The sequence below is a fragment of the Gorilla gorilla genome, chromosome 16 (genome assembly GCF_029281585.2).
Source record: "Gorilla gorilla gorilla isolate KB3781 chromosome 16, NHGRI_mGorGor1-v2.1_pri, whole genome shotgun sequence".
Classification (NCBI taxonomy): domain Eukaryota; kingdom Metazoa; phylum Chordata; class Mammalia; order Primates; family Hominidae; genus Gorilla; species Gorilla gorilla.
In genome coordinates this window covers 95071070-95090136 of record NC_073240.2, presented here as the reverse complement: position 1 = coordinate 95090136, position 19067 = coordinate 95071070, and the positions used below count along the sequence as shown (strand labels likewise).

Here is a 19067-nt window from a genome sequence, read left to right as displayed (position 1 = left end):
TATATACACACACACACACGCACACACACATATATATACACACACACACACATATATGTACACATATATATGTATATATATATGTCTATATATATGACTATCTGATTTCAGGCTCTCTCTATATATATATAGATAGATATATAAATATATAGATATAAATATATAGATATATATAGATATATAAATATGTAGATATATATTATACTTAATAGGTTTTACCTTCAGCAGGAAGGCTCTGCTAGATATCTTCTAGGAAAAAAAAGTTTTTAAAAAAATCACTTCCAAACCACTTACTACCCAGAACACTGCCTACTTTCTAGAAGTCAATTAATGCACAGTTTTTGAATGATGAATATAGTTTTCATTAAATGAGAACATATCACACCTCTGGCATTCAGGTCAAGTCTATCCCCTGCTGTTTACCATATAGCCCTGCTGGGCTTTCTTGAGTGTTTCAGGTCTTTTCTCATGCTGTATGCTTTTCCTTCCTGCTCTCTTCCAAAATCTTCTCTGTCTAGCTATCTACTCCTTATTCTTCCACATGCAGTCAAAATGTCTAGCAACAGGTAAAGAGTTATAAATTAGGGATTGCCTACCCTGGAGGCTGAACATTTCCCTTGAACTTGTATGTGGTGACAGTTTCCTTCCATGACCCAAGTCTATGTAGATGTCATGCTATGCATCCCTACAGGATGCTTCACTTTTTCTTTCATGTCACTGGGGACAATTGTGATTGCTTATCAAAGCCTCTTGGTAGGAGCACTAGAGTGGGAGAACATGCTGGTCTGGCTTCCTTTTACCTTCTGTGTCCTCTTCCCTTGGTCCAGTTCCTGTAAGGGCACATAAACATTTGCGGAATGAATGAATCTTCAGTGAATTCTCATTAATGCTGTAAGATAGGAATCATTACCCTTAATATACACATAAGAACATTTAGGAAGATTAGAGAAGAAACTTCTCTGGGATTCTTGATGTAATAAATAATAGAGCTAGTTTGCAAAGCCATGTCTACCTTTCTCTAAAATCTGTAACTTTCCACCCTATGCTACTTCGCCTTATGCTTTAAAAGGACCTCTTACCACATGAATTTAGGATATAAAAGTGAAAATAGTACCAGCAAATGCAAAAAAAAAAAAATGCAAGTGAAATTTACATGTGCAATGAATGGTTAAGAGATGGCCAGCAGTTTTAGTGTGTTTAACTTGCCTTTTTTTTTTTTTTTTTTGCCTTGGTGCCTCATGGGTATTAGCTCAGAAACCAGCAGTTCCTAAATATATCTCATGGTTACTTAAAAGGAAGTTAGGAGGCTGAGGATGAAGTGAAGCCAACCTGTGTTTTCCTACCCTGGCAAAGAGTTTGAAATCTGTAGGAGTGGCTTCACTAGTCAAGTCAGGACTGAAACATACCACAAGGGAGAGGGCAGTCACTTACACTGACTCTGATGGGAAATATAATCCCTATAACCAATCTCTACTCACCGTTTAGTTTGGTCTGTTACTACTTCAACCAGAGGTAATAAGATTATAGCCATGTGGAATGCTTTCAGAAGATGACATCCTTTGAAAGGCATATAATTGGTGGTCTTATTGGAATACTGCATCGAGCTAACTTTTATAAATATGCAGAATGCCTGAGAAAAGCTGAAACTATTGAATGATTTGGAGAAGGCAGACATTGCCAATTTCCACACTACAGTGCTTCTGAGTAGATTATGTGGAGACTGGTGCCCATAGCTTGAATCAAGGGCTACTTAGACTTTGTGAGAGAGGTTCACAGTTTCAACTGGGTGATGGTTCCTCTTAGAACTAAAAATGACAGAAATTATTGAAATTATCATTGTCAAACATCTCACCAAGCTGTCATCCTCATTAAGTAAATAAGTAAGTAAATATTTATTTATTTAAAGCCCAGTTATGTACAAGTTTGTAAGTGAGAAAGGGTGGGGCTCCTCAAGAAGTCTATTTTTCATATAGACCAGATAGACCAGACCTTAAGCCAAAAAAAAAATAAAGCTCCTAAATGTAAACCAGGCTTTGCATGCATTTGGCACATTTAAATGTGAACCCTCAAATACAGTGCCACCCTAAGGTATGTAAAGTATGACCCAGTGGTGGCTTGAGCACTGCTTGAGTAAGGGGAGGACTCCAAGAGGACTTGTTGAGCTAAAGGTGAGAGGAGAAGCCAGGCACAGTGGCACACCCTAGTAGTCTCAGCTACCAGAGGCTCAAGTGGGAAGATCACTTGAGCCTAGAAGTTCAAGTACAGCCTGGGCATCATAGTGAGACTCCACCTGTAAAAAAAATAATTGAGGTGATGGATAAAAGACGAAATTCACAAGGCTGAAAAACTGGCATAAAATTATGGGAGGAGCATAAACTTCATGGCCAGGAACTAATTGTTTTCACGGATTAAATAAACACAAATTGGGTGCTCCAATGGGGCAATCTGTTAGTGTGTAGTACTTATACATAAATACACATGAAATATTTTTATAAGTCATTTTAGGAATAGTGCTAAATCCCAGGAATAGGAAAAAGAATCATACAAGGTAATTAATAAATTATTTTTTGATATGGTTTGGCTGTGTCCCCACTCAAATCTCATCTTAAATTCCCACCTGTTGTGGGAGGGACCCAGTAAAAGGTAATTGAATCATGGGTACAGGTCTTTCCCATGCTGTTCTCATGATAGTGAATAAGTCTCATGAGATCTCATCATTTTAAAAAGGGGAGTTTCCCTGCACAAGCTCTCTTCTCTTGTCTGCTGCCATGTGAGACATGACTTTCACCTTCTGCCATGATTGTGAGGTCTCTCCAGCCATGTGGAACTGTAAGTCCAATAAACCTCTTTCTTTTGTAAATTGCCTGGTCATGGGTATGTCTCTATCACCAGTGTGAGAACAGACTAATACATTTTTCTTTACAGTGATTTCTTAGTTTAGTGAAGGAATGAGACATGTGGACAGATATTTACCTTAGTAGACAGGAATTCACAAGATACAATGGGCACACAGCACAGAAAGAACTACACACTCAAACACTGAAGAATTTCTAAAGTAAGTTATGCAAGCAAGTGATCCTTGAGGAATATTTTCCAGAATGCTAGTTATGTAATACATTAGGATAGGCCAATACTAGAAAGGAGGAAAATCTCCAGAATGCTATTTTAGCAATTCAAGCTCCAGTGGGTTATGGCCTAAAGAAATAATATTTGGTATTAAAAGCTGATTTTATGAGTATTCAAGAAGAAATTTGCTTTCCCGTTCATTCTCTTCTATGGCTCACATTGTGTGTGTCTGTGTGTGTGTGTGTGTGTGTATACTCAAACTTCATCAATCCACACATTCAATAACTAGTTATCTATTTATTAATCATTTATTGTGTCCCAGGAACTGAGCTAAGAACTGCCGGAACAAAATGGATGGTATAAGAGCCCTATCCAATAGGTACCACTAATTGAATGACCTCTTTGTATCTATCTAAAGACTTAGCCTAGGTTAAGCAAAGCCTGACACTATGTAATCTCTTATATTATGGCATCATGTTGTGGGGATAATGAGTTGAAGTAAAAAGAGCATGGTCTAGCTAGACAGAGGGTCTCAAACTTGAGTGTGTATCAGAATCACCCAGAAGACTAAAACAAGGATTAGTGGACCCTGCCCCAGAATTTCTGATTCAGTAAGTCTGGGTGGAGCCTGAGATCTTTAATTCCAACATATTTTCAGGGAATGTTGGTGCTACTGGTCCAGGAATAATACTTTGAGAACCTTTGGAGATATACTAGTTTCTCATTTCTCTTTCTTTATTACTCTAGCTCAGAGAATCTATCCTTCCTTGTCAACACTAGCGGCACCAAAGGTTGAATTCTATGTGGTTCAGCTTTCTGCTTAACGTGGACTTTTCTCTCCCCAGGACTAAGTTGTAATCTGTTGGATTTCTTTGAGTTTTGTTCTTGTCCAGGGAAAGATGTTCATTAAATAGTAGCTGATGTGGCTGGGCGCAGTGGCTCACGCCTGTAATCCCAGCACTTTGGGAGGCCAAGGTGAGCGGATCACCTCAGGGCAGGAGTTCGAGACCAGCCTGGCCAACATGGCAGAACCTTGTCTCTACTAAAAAAAAAAAAAATACAAAAATTTGCTGGGTGTGGTGGCGTGCACATATAATCCCAGCTACTTGGGAGGCTGAGTTAGAAGAATCACTTGAACCTGGGAGGCAGAGGTTGCAGTGAGCCAAAATCGTGCCACTGCACTCCAGCCTGGGAGACAGAGTGAGACTCCATCTCAAAAATAAAATAAAATAAAACGAAAAAAGAAAGTAGCTGACATATAAAGTGTCATGATCCCCAGACTCAGGGGAAGAGACGTGGCCTCTCAGATGAGGGTGGGTGAAGTTTAGTAGCAAACTTACATGGAGCACCTCCCAGATGATACCTCTGTGTCGCGACCTGAACATCTGAACGTATGTGCCTTGAGAAAGCAGTCTTTGCCCAAAAGCATGGGTCCCACAAACTCAAAAGAAGCTCTCAGTGTTTAAAATGAAAAAAACTCAATCATGACAATAGTAACCATATTTACTATGCAGGAAATTGAAGTTCAAGTCTTGCCTATATATCTGAGAAAAAGAAAAACCTGTGTTCAACCTCGGAGTAATCCCTAATGAACTACAAGAATCTCTGTGTGCCCTTTATCAGGTGACCAGCTAGCCATGCAGTCAATTCGCATCACTGCAGAGCATATGAGGAAAGATGCACTACATTAGTTTTCATGCACTTTTTACATATTGAAGTCAAAACTCCAATGTGTAAACTGAAAATTAAAAAAAAAAATTAGCACAATTTCCTCCAGGATTATTTGGCTTGCAAAAATGAAAGTGTAGTTGTGTAGTTTTATTTTAAGTGATTTTGGGTGTTCTCCCGATCGAAGTCTGGCTACATGTAGTAGAATTTATCTCATTCGTATATGGGGAAAATTAAGCACTATTTCAGCATATGTCTAAGGACCACTTTGCTGCGTGTACAGAGACCCAGGGCACTGGGGAGAAGACATGTTGCATTTAGCCAAGCTTTGATAAAGTAGGATAAGATCTGGGAGGACCTTGCACAAGCAAGGTTTCCACGTTAAAAGAGTGCGAATACACAGATTCCCATCAAAATTATGAACCTCTAGCCCAGTGCTTGGCACATTAAAAGCACTCCATAAATACTTTTGATTTGGAATTTAGTAGAGAAAAAAAGAGCCAAGATTTGTTGGGTTTCACTCTTGAACCTGTAACTCATTTTGTTCTGAAAACATTCCCCAGTAAAAAGGCTTGGACATCCATCTACAGCCTTGGCCATCCATATATATTTCTCTTAATTTTCCACAATATGTCCTCAGCAAGTGTAAAGTTGTAGAAAGGTGAACACCATGGTGTCCTGTAGAGGAAATAACTTAAATAGGAGGTCATTTTCCAAGATGCATGGTGACTCTAGACATCATCAGGCCTCACTGTAAAACCTTGCTTTTCCAGATGGTGAATGGAAGTGAAAAGTTTTACAAGCACTTCTTTCCCAAATGTTGAAGAATTTTAAATTTTTTCTTGTTGTAAAATGTTGATGCTCCAGCCATTGAAAATAGTGCAATATGAAAACTTGCTGATCTGCTTTTTGTCTAGAGACAGAAAACAATTTGTTTGGCACAAGTCATTGATTTTCCAGTAATTTGAGCAATAAAGGGACTAAATTCTTAGAAAAAATACCAAATCCAACCCCACCTGCCTGATGTTTTCATAAGATACTGCATACTCAGCTCAGAGTCCAGAAACATTTATAATTTGCAGTTCTTAATGAACTGATGGAAAGGCAAAGATGTTAATAATTTCTACAGTTTACAAGCTAAAGGTATACTCATAAATTCCTAAGTAATTATGAACAAAATATTTAAACTCTTGGCCTCAATTTATTCAGTGATAATGTAAGAACACCAAACTACCTGCTTCTCCAAGTATGTATTAATAAGTAATAGTAAAAACGATAATAATGACTCCTTTTTGAATGCTAGTGTTTTCTACATGTCAGGCATTATGCTAAAACCTTTACTTGAATTATTTCATTTTGTTCTTATCACAACCCTAAAACATGTTCTATGATGTCATTTTACAGATAGAGAAAACCAAGGTTATTTAGAGGATAAGCAACTTTCCCGAGTGAACAAAAACAGACCTAGGATAAATTCAAGTCTACCTAACTATAAAACCAGTGTCCACAAACATTTGTCAAAATTATAAATAGGCTCTCAGATTAAATATTATTATTTCCCCCTTTAAAGGACATATATGGGCATACACTAAGCCATGAAGTAAATGATAATAGATAGATAGATGATAGATGATACATACATAGATAGATAGATAGATAGATAGATAGATAGATAGATAGATAGATAGATAGAGATAGATCACACACATACTTGTTTCTTTCCAACAGCCCACTCTGTTTTTTCCATGACTGAATAGATTATTTCTGTTACTTTGGATAGGAGGGTTGATTTCATAAAACAAAAAATAAAAATAAAATCTTTTATCACCTTTAGATATAAATGACTTGTTTTTGCAATTCATGTAAATAATGAAAATTCAAACTTGTTTCACAGTTAAAATTTATTTCTTCCCACTTCCAGAAGTAGATTCAGATTCAGGGGCCTGACGCTCACACACTTTGGTGTATAACCTATTTTTTGAAAAGGGATGCAAATTTTGAAATATAAAATTAGATACAAAAGTGAATATTTAGTGTGATGTCAGCAAGAGGGTGGATTAGGAAGCTCCAGTTCATAGAAGGCCGTGGTACTTACTGTAGTGTATGAAAACCACAGAGGCACTTCAGACCATTGAACATCTAGAGTGAAGAGATTACAGGCCAAGGAATGCAACAGAACATTTAGAACCCCCTAGAAAAAGCTAGAGTGAGATATTTTGGGAAATTAAGACACTTAAAACAAGCCTGGAAACACACAGAGACAGACACACACACACAGAGGCCCAGACAGAATGCACACCCAGAAAGGATCTGAAAAGACATTAAGACTTCAATCCAGGCTAATGTCAAGGATAGGTGGGCCCACTAAGTAGTAACAGTCTTCCACATCAGTTTGCAAAGATGGGGAGAAGTGTCCGCTTTTTTCAAATGCCCAATTTTTAACAACAACAAGAAAAAAAAAAGGCATAAAATGAAATCGGGAAATATGACCCATGTAGAGGAACAACATAAATGTTGTTATATATGTATATATAAATATATATATAGATTTATATATATACACACACGCAATGGAATACTATTTAGCCATAAAAAAGAATGCAATTATGTTATTTTCAGCAATATAGATGAAACTTGAGGTCATTATGTTAAATGAAACAATCCAGGGACAGGAAAGACAAATACCACATATTCTCATATGTGGGAGCTAAAAAAGTAGAACTTGACCGGGTGCAGTGGCTCACGCCTGTAATCCCAGCACTTTGGGAGGCTGAGGTGGGTGGATCACTTGAGGTCAGGAGTTCGAGACCAGCCTGACCAACATAGTGAAACCCCATCTCTACTAAAAATACAAAATTACCCAGGCCTGGTGGCGCATGCCTGTAACTCTCACTACTTGGGAGGCTGAGGCAGGAGAATTGCTTGAACCCAGGAGGCAGAGTTTGCAGTGAGCAGAGATCTTGCCATGGCACTCCAGCCTGGGCAACAGAGAGAGACTCTATCTTAAAAAAAAAAATTCATGAAAGTGATTAATAAAATGCCAGATACCAGAGGATGGGAAGAGTGTGGGTGGGAGGAAGGATGAAGAGAAATTATTTAATGAGTATAAACATACAGTTAAAATAAATAAGCTCTAATGTTTGATAGCAGAGCAGGGTGACTACAGTTAGCAACAGTGCATTGTATATTTTAAAGTAGCTAGAAGAGAGGGCTCGAAATGTTCCCAACACACAAAAATGATAAATACTCAAGGCGATGGACACTCCCAATACCGACTTGATCATTACACATTCTATGCGTGTAAGAAATGTACCCACATATACCCCATAAACATGTAAAATATTATGTATCAATTTAAAAAAGGATGATTCCAAGTTAGTAACTTAGCTTCATACTTTAAGATACCATAAAAAGAATAAACTAAACCTAAAGCTAGCAGAAGCAAATAAATAATAGAAGTTAGAGCAACAGTGTGGAAGTTCTTCAAAAAATTAAAAAATAGAATTACCATATGATTCAGCAATTCCAGTTCTAAGTATATAACCAAAAGAACTGAAAGTAGGGTCTCAGCAATGTATTTGTACACCAACGTTAGTAACAGCATTATTCACAAAAACTAAAACATGAAAGCAACGGAATTGTCCATCAACAGATGAATAGATAAGCCAAATATGACATATGCATCAATGAAATATTCTGCTCTAAAAAGGAAGAAAATTTTGGCATATACTGCTACGTGGATGAAGCTTGAGGATATTAAACCAATGAAATAAACCAGTCACAAAAGGTAAATACTGTATGATTCTAATTAACCCCAAAATAGTGTCTTCCTCCCAATACTTGCAAATGATCAGAGAGAGCAAAGAATTGATGGGGTTACCACTGGATGCTGAGGCCTAAGTAAAACCTGGGATACATAGTTCACTCATCCCAGCCATCCTGTGCTTTCTTGCATACAACACTTCGGTGGTCTTTACCATACTTTGTCAGGATGGAGAGGCAATCATCTCTATTTGTGTAACTCCTGTTCCACTCTCCACAGGCCAAAGGGGAACAACTAAGACAGGGAGAAATCTTTTCTTAAAATAGATTCTGTCCACTCCAAGTACTAAATGTTACAAAAAGTAAATCCTTGACATAGTATTCATATCTTAAAATTGGCTAGTTACCGTGAATACTGCAAAATTTTAAAAATAGAAACATCAAAATCAAGTATTTATGACATTTCCTTAAAGGACCATGTCTCTCACAGCAGAGATCAATATTGGTTGCTCAAGATTACAAATATGTGTATAAAAGGGTCAAAGCTATGAAAAGAGTAGTTTCTCGGTAAATTTAAAGCAGCAACGAAATACAAAATTAGAATAGATACAGCATCCTATATTATCAAACACATTCAAGCCAATTAGTTCATAACATCTGTTGATATTTATCCACAATAGTCTAAAAAAATCACTTTCCTGTATCAGTGCTTGCTACCTCTAATTTTTACAACAAATCAGCAAGCTAGGTATTCTTTTGCCTATTTTACAGATGCGGAAATTGAACAATAGAAAGATTCAACGCAATGTAGTCAGGATAAGAATGAATGAGAAGAGGCCCAGTCCTTAGGAGGAATTGTAACCAAGTTTCATCTGTAGATCTCCCAGTGATCCTCCAGCCTTGAATTTGTTTTAAGATCTATCTGAGTTAGTACTTCCTTAGGAGTTTCTCAGAAGCAAATCCAAATCTTCCCTTAAGTAAGCTATTTACTTAAAGATATTCAAATTATTTCTACAAATAACTATATAGAGTTAAAGATTTCCAGGTAACAGAGAAACCAAAGACATCATGAGCAAGAACCAACAAAAAAGAGAAGCTGACCCACAAAATATTTAGATTTTGTGTGATCAGTCTTTAAAATAAGTGATCGTACTATGTGCAGAGAAACAAAGGTAAGCTTGAAAATGTAACAGCAAACAAAAAATGATAAAATATAATATAGCATATTATAAACTAAAGAATGAAACTAAACTTCTAAGCCTAAGGTACAATAATCAAAATCAATTACTCAAAGAGTAGGTTTTACATTAGATTACATATAGCCATAAGGAAAATTTTAAACTAGAAGATAACTCAGAAGAAATCATATAGAATATAGCATAAAAAGGACACAAAGGTGGAAAAATTAGAATAGTATGAAAAGATATAGTAGATTCCATGAGATCTAGCCTTTACTTGAAAAATTGTGGTCCCAGAAGAACAGAAAGTTAAAAATGAGGCAATCTTTGAAGAGATAACAGCTCAGAGTTTTCCTTAACAAGGCAAAAGCTTCAACCTACAGATTCAAGAAACTCAGTAGTACCCAACAGGATAAATAAAAATAGATATTCAGCTAAATACATCAGAGTGAAACTGCTGAATATCAAGTCAAAGAGAAAATCTTAAAAGCAGCAGAAATTTTTTTAAAAAGACATTACTTTTATTGAAACCGTAGAATTACAACTGCTATCTCAAAAGCAACAATAGCTGGAAAACAATGGAATGACATTTTCAAGGAAACAAAAGAAAATAATTGCTAAATTACTAGATCTAGGAAAATGCAGCTTAAAAATGAAGTTGAAACAAAGACATTTTCAGACAAACAATAATACAAGACTGCAGCAGACTGTACTAGACAATTAAGACAGGAGGCTTTGACATTAAAAAAAGTAATCCTGTTAAAAGACATGGGTTGATGGAAGAGATAAAGAGCAAAGGAAGATAAATTGGGATGGGAATAATTCCAAATGCAAATCAAACAATAATGTTTTACTTATATATGATTTTCTTTTCTATTTCTCTGATTACTAATAAGAATGAACATTTTTTGTGTGTGTGTTCATCACCATTCATGATGCTCCTTTAAGAAATGCCTACTCCTGACCTTTGCCTTCTTTTCTATTTGGTCATTTGTCTTTTCGTGATTTATTTGTTAGTTATTTATTTCATATAAATTATATCATTTTTAGTTATTTTTGCTGTGTTTTGATCTTAAAAGTTTTTATTTTTTATGAAGTTAAATGTATCAGTTTCCCTTTATAAATATAACTTTTACTCTAATGTTTAAGGAAACTTTTACATCTCAAAACTAAAAAGTAAAACTCAATGATGGTTTGATTTGCAGCATTAAAAAGGATGGATTGGAGATGGACTCTCAGTTGACAGCTTGTATAAGTGGATGGATGGTAAATCTACCCACTGAGAAAAGGGACACTACAACAGTACTAGGTTTTAGGGAAGGGGAGGAAGATTACAAATTTATTCTTGGCCATATTCAGTTTGAAATGCCTTTGAGTCTTCTAAGATTAATACATCAAGAGGGAAAATGTTTACATGGATCTGGTGCCTCTACAAGGTTTCAGTGATGGAGATGTTATTTATTAATTATTTGTATGACAGGGGAAAATAAAGCCATGAGTGTAAATGAGCTCACCTAAAATGAGCGGAACAGTGGTTCTTAACTAAGGGTGATTCAAATGTCCCACGGAACATTTGATGATGTGTGTAGATTTTTTTTGTTGTCACAACTTGGAGGGGTGAGAGGGGAGTGCCTCTATCAGATAGAGGTCAGGGATTCTGCTAAACAACCTGCAATACACAGGACAGCTACCATCATGAACCCCACTTCATAACAAGAAATTGTCCATTCCACAACATCGGTAGTGCCACAGTTGAAAAAGAGAGAACTCAAGAATCATCTGGGTGTTAGGTTTCTGTGCTCCAGGTTGGCTAACTGAGAGGTGAGAGAGCAGAGAGAAGAGGGCACAGGCCATGTTTTGAACAGCGTTTGGTGGCTGTGTAGAAGAGGGCAAATTTTCTAACGACATTGAGGAGGAGCAATTACTAATTTAGGAGGAAAACCAGGAGTGTTAAGTCATGGAAACCAGAAACCAAAGAGAGAAAGTGATCAGGGATGTCAAATTCTAGTGAGTTTATTCAAGTTAGGAATAAAAAGTATCAATCAGACAGAGATCATGTAAATGAAGGTTTTGATGGCCTTACCAAGAGCTGTTTCAGTGGCATGATAAGGGCAAGAAGGGAGCAAAGTCAGATCAGAAGGTCTTGAGGATTGAGTGGGAGATACAGAAATGAAATTAGCAAGAATAAGTAGCTCTTTCAAGATATTTGACTGTGAATGAAAGAAGAAACAGAGGTGTGAAGGTTTGGTAGAATAGTGAGATTTCTTTTCTTTTCTTTTCTTTTCTTTTTTTTTTTTTTGAGGAGAGATTTAAGAATACTTAAAAGCCAATGGACAAAAATAACAAACACTGGCAAGGATGCAGAGAAAAGGGAACTCTTGTACACTGTTGTGTAATGTAAATCAGTACAGCCATTGGAAAACCATATAGAGTTTCTTCAAGAAATGAAAAAATAGAACTACCACACAGTCCAGTAATCCCATCACTGGGAATTGATCCAAAGGAAAGGAAATCAGTATATCACAGGGATGCCTGCACTTCCTTGTTTATTGCAGCACTATTCACAATAGCCAAGATAGGGAATCAGCCTGTGTCCATCCATGGATAAATAGATAAGGAAAATGTGAGTCGTACGCACAATGGAATACAATTCATCCATTAAAAAGATGAAATCTTGTTATTTGCAGCAACATAGATGGAACTGGAGGTCACTATGTTAAGTGAAATAAGCCAGGCACAGAAAGACAAATATTACATGTCCTTACTCATAATGTAGGAGCTAAAAAGTTGATCTCATGGAGGTAGAGAGGAAAATGATAGTTACCAGAGGCTGTGGTAGGAGAGATGGATGTGGTGAGAGGGATGAAGCAAGGTTTGTTAATGGGTACAAAAATACAATTTGATGGAAGGGATAGTTCTAGTGTTCAATAGCACAGTAGGGTGACTCTAGTTAACAACATATCTTATATTTTAAAATAGCTAGAAGAGAAGACTTGAAATGTTCTTAACACAAAGAAATGGTAAACATTTGAGGCGATGGCTATCCTAAATACTCCAATTGATCATTACACATTGTATGCATGTATCAAAACACTGCATGTATCCCATAATATGTACAAATATTATGTATTGATACAAATCATAAAAATAAAAAAAATTAAACAGAAGCAGGGCTACCCAGGTGCCACCATGCTTGAGAGGCCATCTGTAGGTACTGTGGCCAGTGACCCCAGCTGAGGCCATCCCCACTGAGACATCAGCCATGTGAGCAGAGCCATGGCAGACCTCCCAGCCTGACCATCTGCCCGCTGAATTCCATGGAGTGACCTTGGTCAAAAGAGGTGGAAAAGAAGACTTGGCCAACCAAAAGGAGCTTGAATTTCTGACCACAGAATTCCTGACCATAAAATTATGAGCTCTAATAAAATGTTGTTTTTAAAGGCAAACAAACAATGACAAAGGCCAATGGAGTAGATCCAAATGAGGGAGAATGAGAGAAATGTACTAGAGAGATCCTGACAGTGCATGGATGTGGAGGATGGGAGAATTCAAGGGCCAGAAGGAAAAGATGACTTTAGATAGGAGGAGAAATGGCTCTGCCAGCGTAATAGGGAGAGAGAAGATGGAATGTGTTATGTGTAGGTGGATGTGTGTGTAGGTTTAGGATCAATACTTCCAATCTAACAGCTTCCACTTTTAATCTAAAGTAAGAGGCAAGTTCAACTGCTGAGAACTGGGAAAGAAGTGTGGAATGAGACTGTACAGAGTGGAGATAGTTTTAAATATGCCTTGTGTTTGGTAGAATAGTCAGTGGTAAAAGAAAGGTAACAAGATAACACGATCATCCATCTCTGTCTAATTTCAGTCACTCTCCCTCACTCTCTCCCATTTCCTCTCTCCCTTCTTTCTCCCTCCTTCCCTTTTCCCTCTCCCTCTCTGTCTCACCTCTCAACCAACCTGGAGCACAAATACCTAACAGCCAGGTGATTCTTGAGTTCTCTCTTAAACATCAAGTGTTAATAGATTTTTTCATCCCACACAGGACATAGTTACACGGAAGACATTTCAGTAGAAGATTTATTCTCCGATTTTTCTGCCTTAGGACCACATCTTTACATTTTAAGTTTCTAACTTGTTATACAGTCATCAGAAATATGTTCAAATGAATCCTATATAAAACTCACTATTTTAGACCATTGCTACTCCATAAAGTACCCGAAATGAATGATAACCTAACACAATAGGTCTCTGCTTATTTCTGCTCCTCAGCAACCAATGATATCTTCCCATGGCTGTCACAAGTGATAGGCTTAGTGTAGTCAGATTCACTTCAATTCTGATTCCTTTAATTCTAATTTGTGTGAAAGAAATTTGAGAAACTTACTTAAATTCCCCAAGACACTGTTGACTAATCATTAAATGGCCATTATGATAACTGTCTTTCATAGGTATTGTGAGTATTAACTACCTAGATACTTAAAGTGATCATAATTTCTGATTCAAGCTAATTGTCCTGGCATAATTATTAACAGTGTCTTCTTTCTGTTCTTTTTTTTGTGCCTTTTCTTCTTTTAACTTTTATTTTAAGTTCAGGGGTACATGTGCAGGTTTGTTACACAGGTAAACTTGTGTTGTCATGGGAGTTTGTTACGCAGATTACTTCATCACTCAGGTATTAAGCCTAGTACCCGTTAGTTATTCTTCCTGATCCTCTCCCTCCTCACACCCCTCACCCTCTGGCAGGCTCCAGTATGTTTTGTTCCCCTCTATGTGTCTTAAAATTGCCCAGATTTAAATAGCAAGTTATATGTTTACCCCTTAGGGCCACCAGTGTGTTTGTAAATGTTTAAAAACTAGTTCTCCAGAGAGATAAAAAAACGATTTGCAGCATTTGTAAATTTCCATGGTGTAAATATTCCCTCTGTGGCCAATGTGTTTCACTTACAGAATTCCTGAAAATTTAATAATTGGCTTCTGTGAGCTAATAAGAGCTGGCTCTAGCACCATTGAAAGTGGCTCTCAAAATTAGCTGCACATTGAAATGACTTATGTAGCTTTAAATATGTTGGATTCCACCTGTCTTGGTCTGCAGTTAGCCCTGGCATCAGGATTTGTAAAAGCTCCCCTGGTGATTCTGCTATGCAGCTAATCTTAAGGACCCTTGCCCTATACACCCAGCCTATGGTAAGTGATCAATAAGAGGTGGCCATTTCCATTGGATAGGCTCTTCTTGTGACAATTTTCTCTTGAATGACTTCCTCTCTTTTCTCTCTGGCTTGAATGTAAATGTTAATAAGCAAATTTGGGAAACTATTAAAACCAGAATTCTGAAAGACTTCTTGATTCAGGTCTTTCTTCACGGATCACTCCCCACTAGAAAATAAATGTGTTCTTCTGTCAACCTGTATGCTATTCTCCTACTGAATTTTCACCACCTTTTCTATTTTTACTTCTCAGCTTTACCCATCCTGAAACTCTCTCCTTGAGAGTCTCATGTGATATGAAAGCAGGAAACACAAAGTGTGGAGGTCACCCAAATGGATAGCAGGGTCATGATGTGGACAAGGCACACGAGAGTGTCCGTGCCATGAGCTATTGAGGATAAGAAGAAAGCAGGAATTCAGTCATAGGCAGGAAATGGCAAACCACTCCCAAGGGACAGGAACAACTTGAAATTGATCAGATATGGATTTGATATTGAAAGAGGTCTAATCCAGTTGTTGAAACATGGCCACAGAGTCTGCAGGCAAGCATGCTATTCTAAGAGATGGGAGATGGCAATCACTCTTTTTCTGGCCAGTCTATTGCAAGGGTGAAGAAGTTTCACTCAAAAAGTCTAAAATATAAGATTTTTATTTTCAAGTACTTAAAACTCTCTTCTTTCTTCATAGAGATAGATATTTTATGATGGTAAATTAGTCCCTGAAAGTCCCTTAAGTTCCTTAAGCTTTATAAATTAGTTTTCTAGTCAAGCAGTAGTTCCTATACTGTGTTCTAGATAAGGTTAGCTCACAGGTGGCAAGCTGTGCTATGTCACCCTCCTGAACAAAGAGGAATGTTGAGTGCCTATATCCCTTCCTAAAAGTCCTAACGTTGACTTCTGTCACATTTACATTTACATTTTATTAAGAGACCTACATCATAGTAATTGAGATATTGTTAAAACTTGTTAAAAGACTCAGCTCTAGATTATCAACACAGCTTTGCAAATTTGTTGATAAACCAAAGATATAAGTTCTTCTTGAGAATACCTTCTGCAAGACTGACAAGGGAGCCTGGTTTATATCAAAATGGGCATTATAGGAAAGAACAAGATAAGAAAATGGCATTTAGCATTTATCAGAATTTGGTGTTTTAATTTATGAATTATATAATTCAGTTTCAACACAAGTGGAGTAAGAATTATTGTTCCCAATGTACAGATAAAGAAGTTGAGGTTATGCATAGAGTAATCACTAGGACCAAGATGAGAACCTAAGCCCCCTGTTCTCTGTCAATGATACATCATTATTTCATGTTGCCCCAATTAAATGAACAAATAAGGCTTTTGAGGAGGAGGCAATTCCAGCTATGGAAAGATTAAATCCAGAGCTTGAAAACTGAGTATGCATTCAGTCTTCTGCTACTTTTCCTTCACCATGCTGAAATCTGCAGGGGACAAAGAGATTGTTAGTATGATCTTCATTCTCAAGGAACAAATGTTGGTTTAAAATGAGTCAGAGGACAATACAAGATCATCAAAACAAGTTCTGAAATGTGTGGCACAGATGCAAGGAACTTTGGGACTCTGAAAAGGAGAAAGAGGTCAGTGTGGCCTGAAGGCCTTGAGATGGGATTTGTTGGAGGAAGTAGGAGTAAGACAGGTTTTGGAACTAAGTAATATTTAGACAGCTGGAGGAAAGCAGGCCAGGAGAGCCGCTCCTCAGCTAAGCAGATTTGTAATATAGCAGATCTTGTTCAATCAGCAGATGATGAGATTACGTTATTATTTCCTTCCTTCCAGGGGAAATTTATGGAAAGATGTCCTCCTGCAACTGCTGAAAATGCAACATGCTGCCCAGGTCCTGCTCAGACCACTGACAACTCAGAAGTTAATACTCAGAGTGGAAAGGTGAGTAAAGGCTGTTTAATGACCACCCCATGAAAAGAGTCAGAATTACATCCCTCTTGATTCCTGTTTCTTTCTGAACAACATAAATGTAATGTAAGCCAAGCTAATACATGCTGTTCTGTGGTATATAATGGGTTTTCTGTAGCCAGATGTGGCACTGATTATTATTTTTTTTTTCTGCAAACCTGTGTTACTTTCAGCGTAGCAAAGTGTAGTACATGAGCAAGAGTTTCAAGTCAGACGGAATTAATCATCTCTGTCACTGAATTTGAGCTCATGGTCTGCTGGACAACTGTGCTCAGTGGAAAGGAAGCCTCTGATGGCTAAGTCACTTGTCCAACCTCAGACACTGGCAGATCCGGGATTCAAACAGCTAGACTCCAAATGTGTTTCCTTTAACCTCTTTTCTACCTTTTCAACTTGATTCCACACATCACCACTGGGAAAGCTTAGGTGAGTAAGTCATGTGGGCTTTGGTTTTTTCATCTGCACGATGGATAGACTGAGACCTTCTTCCCTCGTGCCTCTGAGGATGACATAAAAAACCCACAAAATCCCTAGTCCATTTACTTGCTCACAGATATTTACTGAATGAGCATCTGATTTCCATCCCATTGTCGCCTTCTCCCTAGCTGTCCAGACACCCTGCTTGCCTGGCCAATGCCACCAAAGAATGGAACCTGCTTTTGTTCCACACTCCGTGGCCAGAAAAAAGAGACAGTTGTTCTGGCATGTTATTGTTTGATTTTATTTTACCTCAGGGATTAAAAAAAAATGACTATCAATTATAGCAACATCAGGTAGAGGGTTTGGTATACATTTCCGATGAGCTTAGATTTCTCTCAAATTCTCATACTTTTAAGATTTATTTTTAAATGTGAGCATTGAAACTTAACCAATCCTTTAGACTCTTACTCAACAAGGGATTCTAAAGAACATTTCTCAGTAGGAATTAATCATTTATTTTGAAACTGCATATCTAATTTGTCTACTATGGGAAGGATATGGAAAGAGAAAACCCAATTCTTTTTATTTTTTGGAACAGCTGGGTCCCCAAACCACCAGCAGCTGCTTCACAAATTGCCTAGCCATTAAGTAATTATTTCCTCATCATAAGAGCAGCTGGAAGAGATAGTCTCTCTCCCTCCCCAGTGCAACTCCCACTTCCTTCTGCCTCCTCCACCCTGTCCTGAAATGAGCAGGCCAAGAGGTATATGGTATTGGTTTTCTTTACGTAATTGAAGACTGGGATTGAGCACTCTGATAGCTGATTATTTTTCAACAGTGCTTACCTTAAAGGCAACAAAGGATGACTTGGAGTCTTGTGATGCTAGATCTCTACATGACATGAAATGTTGATATCTAGGCATGTGGGCCACTTCCCTCATTTTGTTGGTAAGGAACTTAAGTGCAGAGAAATGGTTTATTCAAAGTCCCATTTAGCAAGTGGCAGAGCTGAGTCTTGGATTCAGGTCTTACCACTTCTGGCCCAGTGTTGTCTCCACTATCCATGAAAATGGACCACAAACTTGCCTCATCTTCCTACCAGTCATCTGCTATCTGGGGACTGAAGGAACAGATGAAATGGGCAATGTTTTCTATTTCATCAAAAGAAAAAGATAACATTGAAGTTTTAGCAATTGCTTATACTTTCCAAAAGTGTAAAGACAATATAAAAATGCTTCATAAAACCACAAACTACACACTCAAAAATATCAGGCAATACCATCAATCTACTCCATACCCAGTCAAAGTCAACGAAAGTTCACATTTTATGGGTAAACAAAGAGCTTTAGGGAAAGATTAAATCTTCCAAAAAATTGGCCATATTTGGAGTTCAATCAATTTTAAGTTCTGTGTCTATCCCCCCAAAATGTAGTAACATATTTTGATACTTTTTCTTCCAAGCTTCCTCAGAATAGTAGCTCCTGCTCTGGAAGCATTTCACTTTGCTCTAATCCAGTGTTTCATAATGTGTGGTCCATGAAAACTTTGTGTGTATTCTAAGGATCTAGGATAGGAACAGAAGGGGAGGATGGGGTACTTGTTAAAAGTTCAGATTCCTGGGCCTTGCCCCAGACATACTTAATCCTAATTTCTGAAAGGTGGAGTGAGGGATGAGGTTAGAAGTAGTAATTAGCATAATTTTCCTTTTTGTATCTGCCTCTATAACTTCAGACAACCGCCATGTCTTAGTCTGTTTTGAATTGCCGTGAAGGAGTGTCTGAGGCTGGGTAATTTATAAAGACAAGAGGTTTATTGGAGAGAAAAGGAAATACTTA

General features: G+C 37.5%; 1 long non-coding RNA gene across 1 annotated transcript in view; it reads right to left on the bottom strand.

The window, feature by feature from the left end:
* Positions 1–416: 416 nt before the first annotated feature.
* Positions 417–19067, bottom strand: part of LOC129527273 (uncharacterized) — a 49035-nt gene continuing 30384 nt past the window's right edge. The window contains exon 3 of the long non-coding RNA XR_008672251.2: positions 417–830. This is a non-coding gene — a long non-coding RNA (uncharacterized lncRNA). The remainder of the gene's footprint in view (positions 831–19067) is intronic.